This window comes from Aotus nancymaae, unplaced genomic scaffold (genome assembly GCF_030222135.1).
Source record: "Aotus nancymaae isolate 86718 unplaced genomic scaffold, 86718_ANA_hifiasm-v0.15.2.pri h1tg000003l, whole genome shotgun sequence".
Taxonomy (NCBI): Eukaryota; Metazoa; Chordata; class Mammalia; order Primates; family Aotidae; genus Aotus; species Aotus nancymaae.
This window is the reverse complement of record NW_026988414.1, coordinates 31,167,136-31,182,995: the sequence shown is the minus strand read 5'-3', so window position 1 is coordinate 31,182,995 and position 15,860 is coordinate 31,167,136. Positions and strand designations below refer to the sequence as shown.

General features: G+C 38.4%; 1 protein-coding gene across 1 annotated transcript in view; it reads left to right on the top strand.

Annotated features, from left to right (window-relative positions):
• Positions 1–15,860, top strand: part of TMEFF1 (transmembrane protein with EGF like and two follistatin like domains 1) — a 94,475-nt gene that overhangs the window by 10,918 nt on the left and 67,697 nt on the right. The window lies entirely within an intron of this gene.

Below are 15,860 nucleotides of genomic sequence, written 5' to 3'. Positions count from 1 at the left end.
CATCTTTTTTTTAAAGTGCACGATCCAGTGTTTTTGATTATAGTCACAAGGTTGTGCAGCTGTCATCACAATCAATCTTAGAACATTTTCATCTTCCCAAGAAGGAACTTTTTTTTTTTTTTTTGATGGAGTCTTGCTCTCTTGCCCAGGCTGGAGTGCAATGGCGCGATCTCGGCTCACTGCAACCTCTGCCTCCCAGGTTCAAGTGATTCTCCCTGCCTCAGCCTGCCGAGTAGCTGGAATTACAAGTGCCTGCCGCCACACCCGGCTAATTTTTGTATTTTTAGTAGAGATGGGATTTCACCATGTTGGCCAGGCTGGTCTCGAACTCCTGACCTCAGGTGATCTGCCCACCTCGGCCTCCCAAAGTGTTGGGATTACAGGCTTGAGCCACTGTGCCGGGCCAAGGAACTTTGCATTCTTTAGCAGTCACTCCCTAGTCCCCACCTCTCCTCATCCAGTCCTAGGCAACCACTGACCTACTATCTTTTTTTTTTTTTTTTTTGAGACAGAGTCTCTATTGTCCAGTTTAGAGTAAAGTGGTGTGATCTCAGCTCACTGCAACCTCTGCCTCCCTGGTTCAAGGGATTCTTGTGCCTCAGCATGAGATTCAGGTGCCTGTCACTGTACTTGGCTTATTTTATATTTTTAGTAGAGAAAGGGTTTCACTATGTTGGCCAGGCTGGTCTTGAACTCCTGACCTCAAGTGATCTGCCTGCCTCTGCCTCCCAAAATGTTGAGATTACAGGCATAAGCCACCAAGCCTGGCCATGATTTACTATCTTTTGCTGTAGATTTGTCTATTCTGGACATTTCATATAAATGGAATCATACAATATGACCTTTTATAATTGGCTTCTTTCACTTAGCATGATGTTTTTAAGGTTGATCTATGTTATAGTATGTATCAGAATTTCATTCCTTTTTATGACTGAATAATATTTCATTGTCTCTATGATACCATGTTTTGTTTATCCATTCAGTATCTATTCATCTGTTGATAGACATTTTTGTTGTTTTTACTTTTTGACTGTTATGAGTAATGCCACCGTGGCTATTTATGTACAAGTTTTTGTGTAAACACATGTTTTCATATCTCTTGGGTGTATGTATTCCACCTAGGAGTAGAGTTGCTAGGTCACGTGGTAACTCTATGTTTAACATTTTGAAGATTTGCCAAACTGCTGTCCAAAGTTTTGCCAAATTGCTACCCATGTAAAACTCTGTTTAACATTTGGGAGAGAGATCCAAGATGGCTGATGATTAGCAGCTCGGGCACGTACCTCCCAGTGAAAGCGCAAAGAACGAGAGGACGCCACACTTTCAGACGAATATTAGTTGCTCACGGACCAGGAGATTCCCAGTGGAAGAGCTCCACGGGTCGCCAGGGCGACTCTTGAGGCCGGCGTGGCGGTTTTGCTGGTGCCTTAGCACGCCAGTTCTTGGTGCAGAGTCCGGAGATTCCCGGGCAGAAAAGCACCATCAATCTTAACACCGCTGTTTTGGCCGGCTCAGTGGATTGCTCAGATTTCGGCGCAGGGAATCAACAAGTTGGACGTCAGAGACCCAGTTAGAAAGTCGGTAATTATAAAGACGACAGACAGACAAATATATAATGAAGGGAAGAAACCAGCGTAAAAAGGTAGAGAATACTCAAAATCAGAATGCCTCTCCCTCTACAGGGGATTGCAATTCCTCATCAGTAACGGAACAAGGCTTAATAGATTACACGTGTGTTCCAATAACAGAAGCAGGTTTCAAAACGTGGGTGATAAGAAACTTCTGTGAATTAAAAGAACTTGTTCTAACCCAATGCAAAGAAACTAAGAACCTTGAAAAAAGGTTTGACGAAATGTTAACGAGAATGGACAATTTAGAGAAGAATATAAGTGAATTGATGGAGCTGAAAAACACAACACGAGAACTTCGTGAAGCATGCACAAGTTTAAACAGTCGAATTGATCAAGCAGAAGGAAAGATATCAGAAGTCGAGGACCAGCTCAGTGAAATGAAACGAGAAGACAAGAATGCAGAAAAAAGGATGAAAAGGAATGAGCAAAGTCTCCAGGAAATATGGGACTATGTGAAAAGACCTAATTTACGTTTGATAGGTGTACCTGAATGTGATGAAGAGGATGAATCCAAGTTGGAAAATACTCTTCAGGATATCATTCAGGAAAATTTTCCCAACCTGGCAAGGCAGGGTAATATTCAACTCCAGGTAATACAGAGAACACCACAAAGATATTCTTCAAGAAGACCAACCCCAAGGCACATAATCGCCAGATTTATTAGGGTTGAAATGAAGGAGAAAATACTAAGGGCAGCCAGAGAGAAAGGTCAGGTTACCCCTAAAGGGAAACCTATCAGACTTACAGCAGATCTCTCAGCAGAAACCCTACAAGCCAGAAAAGAGTGGGGACCAATATTTAACATCCTTAAAGAAAAGAACTTTCAACCCAGAATTTCCTATCCAGCCAAACTAAGCTTTATGAGTGAAGGAAAAATTAAATCTTTTGCGAACAAACAAGTACTTAGAGAGTTCACCACCACCAGGCCTGCTTTACAAGAGCTTCTGAAAGAAGCACTATACATATAAAGGAACAGCCAATATCAGCCTTTCCAAAAATATATCAAAAAGCAAAGAACTTTAACACAATAAAAAATTTACATCAACTAATGGGCAAAACAGCCAGCTAGCATCAAACGCCGGTATTAAACTTATATATATTTTAATTGGATAAAAAGCCAAAACCCATCGGTATGCTGCATCCGGGCCCATTTTACATGCAACAATACACAAAGACTCAGAGAGAAGGAGGAAGATTTACCAATCAAACAGAGAGTAAAAATAAACCAATAAACAAAAAGCAGGAGATGCAATTCTCGCCTCTGATAAAGTAGACTTTAAAGCAACAAAGATCAAAAGAGGCGAGGAATGACATTACATAATGGCAAAAGGATCAATGCAACAAGAAGAGCTAACGATTCCATAGATCAACGAGATAGAAAATTAACAAGGATATTCAGAACTTGAACTCAGACCCGGAACAAGTAAACTTAATAAACATTTATAGATCTCTCCACTTCAAATACACAAAACATACATTACCACCTCACACCTATTCCAAAGGTGACTATATAATTGGAAGTAAATCACTCCTCAGTAATCGCATAGCATTTCATAGGTTTAAATTAAATATTGGTTGGCTGTTTGTTTGTTATCTTCTTCCCTTATTCCTTCCTGACTACATCATTAAGTATAATTATCAGTATAAAAGAGGTTTTCAATACCCATTACTAAATTGCATTCTAGCCTGGGCAAGAAATCAATACTCCCATTCTCTCTCCCTCTTTCTTTTCCTTCTCCCTCCTCCCCATTCTGTCTCTCTCTTTCTCTTCCTTTTTCCTCCTCCCTGTTTTCCTCTCAAAAAAAAAAAAAAAAAAAAAAAAAAAGAATTAGCACCGGGTGGTGAAATTATGAGTGATTTTATATTTTCATCTAAAAAAAAAAAACATTTGAAGATTTGCCAAACTGCTGTAAAATGGTTGCACCATTTTACATTTTCATCAGCTATGTGTGAACATTCCATTTTCCATATCCTCAAACATGTTATTGCTTTCTTTGTTATAACCAACTATCTTCATTTAAGTTCATATTTGTTATCTTTCATTTTCCCTACATATGTAGTTTCTTTATGGAATTTAAATTCTCAGTTTCTTTTAAGCTGGATTGGGAGATAACTTCAACCTATTTATCCCCCCTCATTTTTTACATTGTTACAAACATTGTTTTAACTTAACTATTTTCTTTATTCGTATTATCGATTCTATTACTAGCTTATTGAGTATTTAGGAGTTTGGCATACTTCTCATGTACTTGGAAATTCCATACTTAAATCTTAAAATTCTCTCAGTATATGCTTTTAGATTATTAGGTGACTTAATTTATTGTAAATCCTTTGTTACAATTCAAATTCATTTATTTTTAAAAAGTATCATTTATTTTCCATGGCTCAGTAGTCTTGTCATTTTTTCAGAAGTCACGTAAGGTTCTAAAGTTCTTAACATATTCTTGTACCTTTAAAAACTTTGACAGGTTGTTATATTTTCAACCGCAGCTCAATTTCTCTCATTTTTGTGCAAATATTCTGAGTCTTTAGTTTCCATGGATTAAAAAAGGGAAAAAACCCACACCTTTTTATCTTTGTTACAAAAGCAGTATATAATCTGTGTAGAAAATTTGAGGAATATGGAAAAATATAAAGAGGAAATCTGTGATGATTACCATTCTTTTCTTTAATTTCAATGTTTATACTGAATTATTTTGTTTTTCATCAAAAACATTTTGAACTTTTTTTTTTTTGAGACAGGAGTTTTGCTCTTTTTGCCCAGGCTGGAGTGCAATGGCGAGGTCTTGGCTTATTGCAACCTCCGCCTCCCAGGTTCAGGTGATTCTCCTGCTTTGACCTCCTGAGTAGCTGGGATTACAGACGTGCACCACCAAGCCTAGCTAATTTTGTATTTTTAGTAGAGATGGGGTTTCACCATGTTGGCGAGGCTGGTCTCGAATCCCTGGCCTCAGGTGATCCACCTGCCTTGGCCTCCCAAAATGCTGGGATTACAGGTGTGACCCACTGTGCCCAGCCTCCTTCTCTCTCTAAAGTGGTTTGAGGTGTTTTCTAGGTGGTACACTTGTGTTTACCATTATTGTTTACTTCAAGTTTATACCATAAGCACATCCTAATTCTCATTTCTTTAGACTTAGTTGTTTTTTTTTTTAAATCACTGTTTTACAACAAAATTTGTTAGCGTTTCTGGTTATGGTAGTGTCTTTTTAAATTTGTTTTTGGTGGTTTCAGTCAAAGAGTAGCAGTTAGTCTTTTTCATAGTTTGCAGTGTTCTTTTGTAAGGATCTCTTATAACCATTGCAATCCTATGAGGGATTATTATACCCATTTTTTTTTTTTTTAATTCTAGGAAACTGGGATTCTCGGATTTAGCACTTGGCCAAGATCATATAGTTACGTTTACTTAATCAAATAATTGTAACTCCAAGTCTGGAACTCTTTGTAATGTACCAGAATTTTGTGAAGTCTTTAAAAAAATTCTCTTTTCACATCATTAATACCAGGTGTTTCAGTGCTAATATACAAGTTGTTGTATAGATTTTTGTCTTTGTGGGTGATTTCCCTGGGTTCTGGCTACCTCCTGTTCTACTTAGTGTTGCAGACACTAAGGGATAGTGGTTAGAAATAGAACCAGAGGACATTGTTCTTGTGTTTGGATTTATTATTGATTTAAAAATAGTTTAATGAAGGAAATGTATTGAATATGCCTGCAAAATCTTATATATGGGAACATGTATATATTGCAAAATAATGGGATTATAACTATATGTGTAGTTTTACACTGGTTTTTTTTTTCACAATAGGTCTTAGTTGTCTTTGCATATCACTACTTGTGTTTATACAAATGTCTGTGTAATATTATGTCAATAATTTAATTCCCAATAGATGGACACTTAGATTGTTTTCCACTTTGGTTTTCCAGAAAATGCTGATGTTAACAATCTTGGACATAGGTTTTTGTATGTTTTTCTTTTATATCTGATATAATTTCCTGGAAATGTTGGGTAAAAGGATAAAGACAATCAAAATGGCAATACATATGGAAGCATGAAAGGTCATGCATGCCACTATGTACTTCCACAGTTAGAGTGCTCATTTTTCTATACTTTCTCCAGAACTGGTGCTAATAGAAAACAACAGTAGCTTATGCTTAATAGAGCACTTACTATGTGCATTATTATTTTGCTCTAAGTACTTTAAATATCTTTAATCCTCCATCAGAATTTTGAGATAGGTATTGTTATTGTTCCCATTTTGTAGATGAAGAAATGGAGGCACAGAAGTGGTAAATTACTAAGCTCACACAGTTGTGATAAGTGATAGAGCCGGGATGCTGAATGAACAAGGTGGTCTGATGCCAGCGTGTGCCTCTTAAAAAGCATATTATACTGTAATCCCAGCACTTTCGGAGGCCGAGGCGGGTGGATCATGAGGTCGAGAGATCAAGACCATCCTGGTCAACATGGTGAAACCCCGTCTCTACTAAAATACAAAAAATTAGCTGGGCACGGTGGCGCGTGCCTGTAATCCCAGCTACTCAGGAGGCTGAGGCAGGAGAATTGCCTGAACCCAGGAGGCGGAGGTTGCGGTGAGCCGAGATTGCGCCATTGCACTCCAGCCTGGGTAACAAGAGCGAAACTCCGTCTCAAAAAAAAAAGCATATTATAATGCCTGCTTTTAATTTTTTTTTTTTTTGAGACAGAGTCTCACTCTGTCGCCAAGCGCCAGGCTGGAGTGCACTGGCGTGATCTCGGCTCACTGCAACTGCTGCCTCCCAGGTTTCAAGCAATTCTCTGCCTCAGCCTCCTGAGTAGCTGGGACTACAGGTGTGCACCACCACACCCAGCTAATTTTTGTATTTTGTTTTAGTAGAGACAGGGTTTCACCATGTTGGCCAGGATGGTTTCGATCTCTTAACCTCGTGCTCTGCCCGCCTCAGCCTCCCAAAGTGTTGGGATTACAGGCGTGAGCCACCACGCCCAGCCTAATTTTTTTTTTTTTGGTTTCAATTTCTCCAAAATTTAAGTAGCATGATTTATATGATTTTAAAAATTATTTTTATTTTTTTATTGAGATAATTTTCATAATGTAAAATTCAGCATTTTAAAGTATATAGTTCAGTGGTTTTTGTACATTCACTATATTGTGCAGTAATTATCACTATCTACCATCTAATTATAGAACATTTCTATCACCCCAAAAGGCTTCTACTTGTTAACAATCAGACCTACTACTCCCCACCCCTATCTCCTGGTAACCACATAGAGACTTTCTCTGTGTATTTATTTATTTTGGATGTTTCATATAAATAGAATAATACAATGTATAGCTTTTTGTGCCTAACTTCTTTCTTTTAACATAATATTTTCTTTTCTTTTCTATTTGGAGACAAGTTCTCTGTTCCTAGGCTGGAGTGCAGTGGTGCAATCATGGCTCATTGCAGCCTTGACCTCCAGCTCAAGTGATTCTCCTATCTCAGTCCCCCAGTAGCTGGGACTACAGTCATGTGCCACCATGCCTGGCGAATTTTTGCATGGGGGTTTCGCCCTGTTGCCCAGACTGATCTCAAACTCCTGGGCTCAAGCAGTCCTCCTGCCTTCGCCTCCCAAAGTGTTGGGATTACAGGTGTGAGGCACTGTATCCTGTCTGCATAATGTTCTAGGTTCTTATATGCTGGAGCATGTAATTGCTTTATCTGATTTTAAAATTAATGCAAGTTTGTTGTAAAACTCAATTCAGAAAGATACAGAATAATGAAGGTTTAAATTCTACCAAGAGGTAACTGTGTTTCATATTTTGGTGAGTAATCCTTCCAGATTTTTAAAATAGGTATTAAAAAAAGTTTGTGTTACATACATTTTAAAAAGTCTGTCTTTAAATGTGTCATGTCAGGAACTGTAGAGATTTTTCATCATTAATTTTAATTACTGCACCATAACAGATTCAGTTTATGGATCTGTGTGAGGGAAACATACTGGTTTGCCAAGCTAGTGTCAGAACCCCAGAGATGAGAAACATCTGTGAGAGAGTGTCATAGCTCTGAGATCTTCGGCTAGGACTGGCGAGGCCTGGGAAGACCCTGGGAGCCTTAGACGCTCAACTCTGTACCCAGGCCTTTTCTTCCATCTGATCTTGCAGTAGTTGTTCTCCCTGTCACCTTGCCTGGAGAGTCCTGATAGAGGCATTTAGAATTGAAGTAGGCAGCGGGGAAAGATCGCAGGAGTGGGGGTGGAGGATTGACAGGAGCAAAGTATCGTTTAACAAAGGGTGGTTGGCGGTAGTATGCAAAATGGAATGAAAAATATCGGAGTCAGATGATTGTGTGGCATATGTGAAATTTCTTTTGTTAAGTATAGCTTAGAGAAGTTTTAGTCATCTCGCAGTTGATGCTTTTTAATATTAATGTAAACTGCTTTTGGTTTTGTATCATATGATATTAGGTAAAGTTTCTTTTTCCTACTCATATCTTTATAATAGAAGATGACTAATATGATTAGTGTTAGTTGAAGAGGATTTAACTTCTAATTCTTCTGATTTCCTGGAACTTGAAGTCAATATTTGCTAAATCTATTGCTTGATTTTATACCCTGAAATGTATTTTCAGTGACTTGTGTCATTAGAGGTGCCCCTCAGATTGGTTGGGAGTTGAAGTCGTAGCTGGGAAATGAAAACAAGTGAATCTTTGTTATATACCTACTTGTTCTAGGTCTAGGCATGATTGCTTTTGAATACATTGTCTTATCATTATAGTATCAAGGAAAAGTATTATTCTAAAAGGAGAACTAACATGTGAATTACTGGTCTCTAAACTTAAACTTTGTTGCATAGCTAACTGTCTCTGGGGTTGTCTTTGAAATCACATTGAGTTTTTTTTTCCCCATTAAATAACCAATATAGAAACTTGAAAAGGGGAGAAATCACTCATTGTTCAACTGCTATAACAAGTTACTGTTAGGAGAAATCACTTATTGTTCAACTGCTATAACAAGGTACTGTTACCAGTTTTTAATCTGGCTGCATTATCGTGTGTGTGTGTGTGTGTGTGTGTGTGTGTGTGTGTGTGTTTGAAATGAATCTCACTCTATTGCCCTGGCTGATCTTCAACTCCTGGGCTCAGATGATCTTCCTGCTTTAGCCTCCAGAATAGCTGGGACTACAGGCTTGCATCACAGAGCCTGTCTGTTTTTTTTAAATATATAATCATAGTCTATGTGTATAGTTTTGTGGTCTGCATTTTCACTTTAACATTCATAAGCTTATTTCCATATTGCATAATATATATCTTTAAATAGCATTATAATATTCCTTGGTTGTATCACACCATTTCCTGGTGTGCAATATTTTAAATGTTTAAATTTTTTAAATGTTTCTGCTGTTTTCAAGGTAGAGATCATGGAATTGTTTTGTAGGCAGTTGGGTACAGGTTTAAGAACAAACTGGGCTTGTTCTGGGAGTGAAACCATCCAGCAGGGTCCTGTCAGATTGGATTGGTTTGCTTTTCTGAAAAAGGGAAGATTTCTCCGAATACTATTAACATCTAGACAGTATAAACTCATCAAAATTTTTTTTTAAAGGACAAAGTGAAAAGTTTGAACATGTTCTGTGGGGAGTCAATACAGAATCCACTAGAGATGAACTAAAGGTTTCCACATGTTAATAAGGCCTTAGGGAACATTAATTTATAGGACTTTCCCCAGCAATGCTCTGAAGAATGGAAATAGCACTAGCAAAAACAGATGACATGGCTTTAATAGGGATGGGAAAACCAGGTCTGAAGACTTGAATTGATGGGTGTGAATGAGAATACTGCCAGAGAATGAACAAAATGAGATGACACATGGGAGGCTGAAGGCAGAACATTTACTATACAGTAAGGATCCTTTGTCTTGGTCCCATAAGAATCTGGTAGTTATTTTGTTAATTGAGACAGTTATTTAAAGTAGGGAGTCACAAAAATGATTCATAAATGCACGTAACATTTTATTTTAACTTAGCATATACATATTTATTAAATATTTTGAAAGAGGGCCCATGATTTTTCTTTGAGAATAGTTTCTTCTTTCTTGAATAAACCACTTGTATAATGCATTGATCACAAATTCCAGTTTTAATCCCTTTAAAAAGGAAACTAAAGACTTGTAGATGCAGAATTCTAAATGCAACTGCAGGTTTTTAAAAAAGAGTAGCTCACCTTATTCAAGTCTTTCAGTTTAGTTTTAATAGAAGTAATTTGTTTTCACTCATATGAAATGTTGAAATCACATAATTATAGTAGCAACTACATAGGCTGGGTAACATATATATAACTGACTCTTGAAGCACAAGAACAGCTACCCTGGTTGGAGCTAAAGTGCTCATGGATGTTCTAGAGAGGGCCTAGTAGCCTTGAGAATTCATTGTGCCTTAGGCATTGTTCTGTAGGTTTTATAGAGAATGCCACATTTTGGTGAATTTGGAGAGTTGACTAAGTTGGAGATAAGTTTTAAGAGTGTTATTGACAAGTACTGGGAAATAGGAGAAGGAAAAAGGAGTGAGTAAATGAAAGAGGTCAGAGAGTTGGGGGGATAATGAAGACTATTGGTTATAAGGGGAGGCCAGAAGTGTCAACTGCTCTAGATAGGTCAAGAAAAGGATTGGAGGACTTAAGAAAAAAGCCACTGGATCTTTAGAATAGGAGGTTGCTTTGACCTTGAAGAAGAGTTGCTATAGGAAGAAGAAGGAAGTGAGGCCTGCTGGAGGTTAAGGTACTGTTAAAGGAGGGGAATTTAACATCAACTTGGAATCAATATATTTAGGTCCCTTTATTGAAATGGAGAATAGCTGTGACAGTGTGTTGAGATCTTTTGAGATTGCCAATTATTTGATTGATTTTCCTTATAGTGATTGTGTAAGAGAATTAGATGTAAAGTCTTTGCTTTCCCTTTACTGTGGTTTTTAACTGGGGACAGTTTTGTCCCCCAGAGGGGGTGGTTGCTTATGTCTGGAGACAATTTTGGTTGTCAGAGCTGGTGTGGTCCTACTGGCATCTAGTGGATAGAGGCCAGGGCTATTGTTAAACATCCTCCAGTATACAGGATATCCCCTACAACAAAGAATTATCTGGTTCCAAATGTCAATAGTGCCCAGATTGAGAAACTCTGGATTCTATTCTATTCTCCTTTGGGCTCTTCATGAGTGTTAACTAACTCATAAGATCCCCAGAACTACATTCTTCTCAATGGAAGGGTGGAAGGAAAGTCATATCATTCTGGAAGGCTGTGGGATCTCATTTTGAATCATAGCCTGAACCTAGTTGTTGCTACCAGAAGTTGGGAATTTGGACAGCTCAGGTTCATAGGAAGCAGGGTTTCTGCTGCTAGGGTGTATTGTTTCTGAGCTTTGAAATGTTAATGAAATTCTCAAGACAAGTTTTACAATTTGAGAATTGTGGGGCAGATTTGCAACAAGAACAAAATATTTTTGTTTTGAGCAACTCTATGAGTGCTTCTTTTTGTAAAATGTTTCTATTTGGAGAATCGATTTTTGAAGGCCTTAATAATGGCTCATCCATTTTACTGAACTTTCATTTTGGTTTCAGAAAGGCATGTCTGTAATCATCATAATCATTGACACGTAGCAGAATGTCCTCTTGATGCCTGGTACTATACAGAATACTTGAAAAGAAAGAACATTCAGAAGATGATCCCAAAATAGATTCCCTCTGTATTGGGTTTAAGCTAAGGCAGTGATTCTATTCTCAAATTTGTTAGAAATCAGCTGGGTGTGGTGGCTCATGCCTGTAATCCCAGCACTTTTGGAGGCTGAGGCGGGCAGATGGCTTGAGCCCAGGAGTTCAAGATCAGCCTGGGCAAAATGGTGAAACCTCATCTCTACAAAAAATACAAAATTTTTTTTGCATGGTGGTCTATACCTGTGGCCCCCAGCTACTCAGAAGGCTGAGACCCAGCTATCTGGAAGGCTGAGGTGGGAGAATTACTTGAAAACAGGAGGCAGAGGTTGCAGTGAGCCATGTTCACACCACTGCACTCCAGTGTGGGAAACAGTGAGAGCTTGTCTCAAAAAAAAAAAAAAAATTCTTAGGAGTCAGAGCACCAGCAAGTCATGGTTCTCTTGATAAATTAATTTGATCATGTGGACTACGATGTAGCATAATTTTTTTTTTTTTGAGACAGAGTCTTGCTCTGTCACCTAGACTGGAGTGCAGTGGCCTGATCTTGGCACACTGCAACCTCTTCTTCCCAGGTTCAAGTGATTCTCTTGCCTCAGCCTCCTGAGTAGCTGAAACTACAGGCGCACATACTTTATATTTTTATTAGAGACGGGGTTTCACCATGTTGATCAGGCTGGTCTTGAACTCCTGACCTCATGATCTGCCCGCCTCTGCCTCCCAAAGTGCTGGGATTATAGACGTGAGCTACCGTGCCTGGTCAGCACAAAATTTTTTAAGACCATTGCTTAGAAATAGTTATCTTAATTAAATTTACACACAATCATTCTACTGGAATTATGTTTAACTGCCTGTATCAGTGGTGTGACCAGCGGTGGGTTATATGATAAGGGCTTTAAAAAAATGTATTCATTTATATACATTATTTTCTGTAATGGAAAGTCTGGAAGGAGGAAATCCACAGGAGGTATGGTGATTTTATGATTCTTTCATCTTACTCTCTTGCTTCTGGTCTTTTTGCTGTATCATCTTTAGGCCACTGCAACTTTAGGCAATAGGTTTGCTCTCCAGTTAAGAAAAAAAAAGTAAGAATGAAGGAGGAAGGGACAGTGCCTACATATGAATGCAGAGCAAGGGAGGCTGAGAAATACAGGTCATTTAGTTGGGTACCTTGTTTCCCTGAACAAAATTGGAGTTCTTTTACTAAGTAAAAAGGGGAGAACAGATCCAAGGTAGGCAATTAGTCGTGACTGCCATAACTACAAAACAATTTAAAATGTCTATTCATGAGCTGTGACATTCATGACCTGTGTTCTCAAGAAACATTGTTGGAATATTTGTATTAATATTCCTTACCTATTTGTTGAACATACTTTTGCTGCTAGCTAGCAAAATATCTGAAATCATCTGATGTTAGTTAGTTGATAGCCAGCAACAAACCTGAAATAATCTCAGATATTGAAGGTTTAAGAAACAAATGAAAAAAACCCCTTAAAAATGAGAACAGTTTTTTTGTTGTTGATTTTTTTCCTTTGCAAATGAGATAATTTCATATTTGATTTTAATGAAGGTCCACCCTACTCCAGGACACCAGTGTTCCTGAGGAACATAGTTTTGGAACCATTGATATTAATATTGTTTGTGTGTACTATGAAATGACTTTCTCTCTACTTTCACTTAGTTATTTTCCTAAATGAAAACATTCTCTTTTCTTTTTTGTCTTTTAATATTACTCATATGTTGTGGGCAATTAGAACATTCTTTATTTAAAATACCTTTTCTAAATTCTCTATAATGATCTTATATTAGTTTTATTATGATAAAAAAGCCTTACTAATTTTTCAAGGTCAATACAAGTCTTGCTTTTTCTGACACTGCACCCTGTGCTTCAAATCCAGTTTTGTTCCCTACCTCTTGAACTCCTACAGCAGTCATAGACTGTATGACACATTTATCCCCTTAATTATAGACTGTATTGAATTCATCACTAATTGTCGCATATATTAGTGAGATCATACGCTCCCTGTTACATTATTTTTCTGTGTGTCCAAAATTCTTAGCATAGTATTAGGTACCTAATAGATGCTTAGTAATTGCTTTCTGATGATAAACTAATTACATTTATACTAGCATGCATTTGATAGCAAGATAGGCATAAAATAAAATATGACTAATAACCAGAGTAATTAGAATTTCATGACTTTTACCCTTACCTATTAATATAGGGCATCTAGCTCCCTCATAAATGCCTCCCTCCAAGGTTTATTCTGGAAGTCACCAAATTGTGTTTGATGTGTGCTCACTAATGCATCCCGGCCACTGCTACATGACACCTGTCTTTTTCTTCCTGTGGTGTTTGCTGCCTCTGTAGTTGCACATTGGCACCTCCTGTCAGATATCGGAGGTCTACCTCTTTGCCTGACACTACCATCTCCTTGGTCTTGTGCGTCTGCTAGGTGCATTGCGGATTTTCAGGGGCTGTTGGTGTGTCCCAGCCCCTTTCTCTCCATGTATTATGTCTTGTCTTATGAGCATCAAAGCAGAACTTGTCACTTCAGTTTTTAGTGAAAATCATTCTTTAGTTTCTTTGTTGTAGCTTCTCTGTCTCTGTTTTGAGTTCTTGGGGCTGAGCTGAAGGAGCAGACCAAGTCTTGGGAAGGGACTATCCTCGGGATCACTTCTCAAGCTTTTTTTGCTTTTTTCTTTGAGACAGAGTCTCTTTCTTTCACTCAGGCTGGAGTGCAGTGGCACAATCTCTGCTCACTACAGCCTCCACCTCCCGGGTTCAAGCGATCATCCTACCTCAGCCTCCCAAGTAGCTGGGACTACAGGTGTGTGCCATCATGCCCAGCTAATTTTTGTATATTTAGTAGAGGCGGAGTTTCACCATGTTGGCCACACTGGTCTCAGATTCCTGACCTCAGGTGATCTGCCTATCTTGGTCTCCCAAAGTACTGGGATTACAGGCGTGAGCCACCGTGCCTGGCCAATGGGACCAAGCTTTTCTGCTTCACTTCAGCAGGGATGATTATTCCCCTAAAGTATTCTGTAGTCCCTCATACAAACATTCATCAGGATTACCAAACATGAATCTTGGTGGCAGGGATGGTTTAGGTTCTAGCTTGCAATTCACTGTACCTGTAAAGTACAACAGGTAAAACATTACAATTAAGAGTCTTAAGGTAGCAAGTCATAACTCAGACCATCATCTTGCCTCGTAGCCAAAATAAAAACTTTACTTATTGTTGTTTTTATGTCTGATTGTAATAGAAACTGATGTGAACTTGAAGCCTACAAAGAAAGGAGAAAAGACAAATGCACTGCATTTTATTAGTCAAATTGTGCAGTTCTTATTTCTCTGGCCCCTAAACTTGGTTAAGCTCTTAGTTGAGCAGATATTGTACATTCTTACCATCTTTTCCAGGACAGCTCTTTATTAATATTTTGTAATCTTGTATTTGACAGTAATTGGAACCAGACCTTGTCCAAGTTCCTAGCAGAAGTGCAGGTCACTGGGGGAAAACCGTATACCTAGGATTGAGCCTCAAGAGCTAAAGCAAATGGTCAAGGGGGAAAGGGGAGAGACAGCAAAGATAAGGAGAACCAAGGACATAAAACTTCCACATTCAAGATGAGGAAGAATGAAAAGATGGCCTTCTCTACCTGGAATAGTTTGTGAAACAGTGAGAATAACAAAATGCTTGTGTTAGCTTTCTCTTGCTTTAAATTTCCCCTCATGTCCCCCCCTTTTTTTTTTGGTGAATGTTTGAACTTTAATCCAATTCTTTGCACCTGAGATCATTTAAGGAAAATAATTTTTTATAACCCACCCGAGATTATTTAAGGGAGATATTATTTTTGTAACCCATCTAGATGTGATCTTGCCCTCATGCAGTACTTAGTTGACGGTGACTTCTCAAGTCAGTACTGTTGACTATCAATTCCATAGGGATTCAGGTACTCAAGTACTGCCAGCTCCTCAGAGGGTCAGTTGGGAGTAGGATACCCAAGATACCACTGCACAGCAGTGAGAACAAATGGGGTAGACAGAGGTAATGAAATGTCACTAGGACAGTTGTCACTGGACATAGAATTCCCTTGACTTAGTTTACTGAGTCCTGCTTTGAAATATAAATAGAAAACAACCGGGAATGGGGATAACTGGAGAAGTGCTCCCTTAGATCTCTTTGCCAAGACCTCATCATGATCTAGAGATACAGGAGTCCTTGCCGTTCTCCCAGAGAGTCTCAGCTTTTGAGCAGCAGAATCAGGAGTTAATCTAGGACTCTCTCTGCTCCCAGACTTATGTGTTCAATCGATACACTGGGATGGGTTTGTTTTTCTTTTTTAAATAAACAGTCATTTGTTTCTTTATTATTTGCCTAAGTGCATTTGTAAGTTCTCATTCCCCATACAAAGGACATGAAAATTGCAATGTAGTGATTTTCACCCAATTTCACATGATTGGCGGCTTTACTTCAAGCACTAACTTTGAAGCTTGATTTGATGCTTAATGTCAGAGCAGGAGCAAAATGATTACAAAATTCTGGTATTGTTGATTG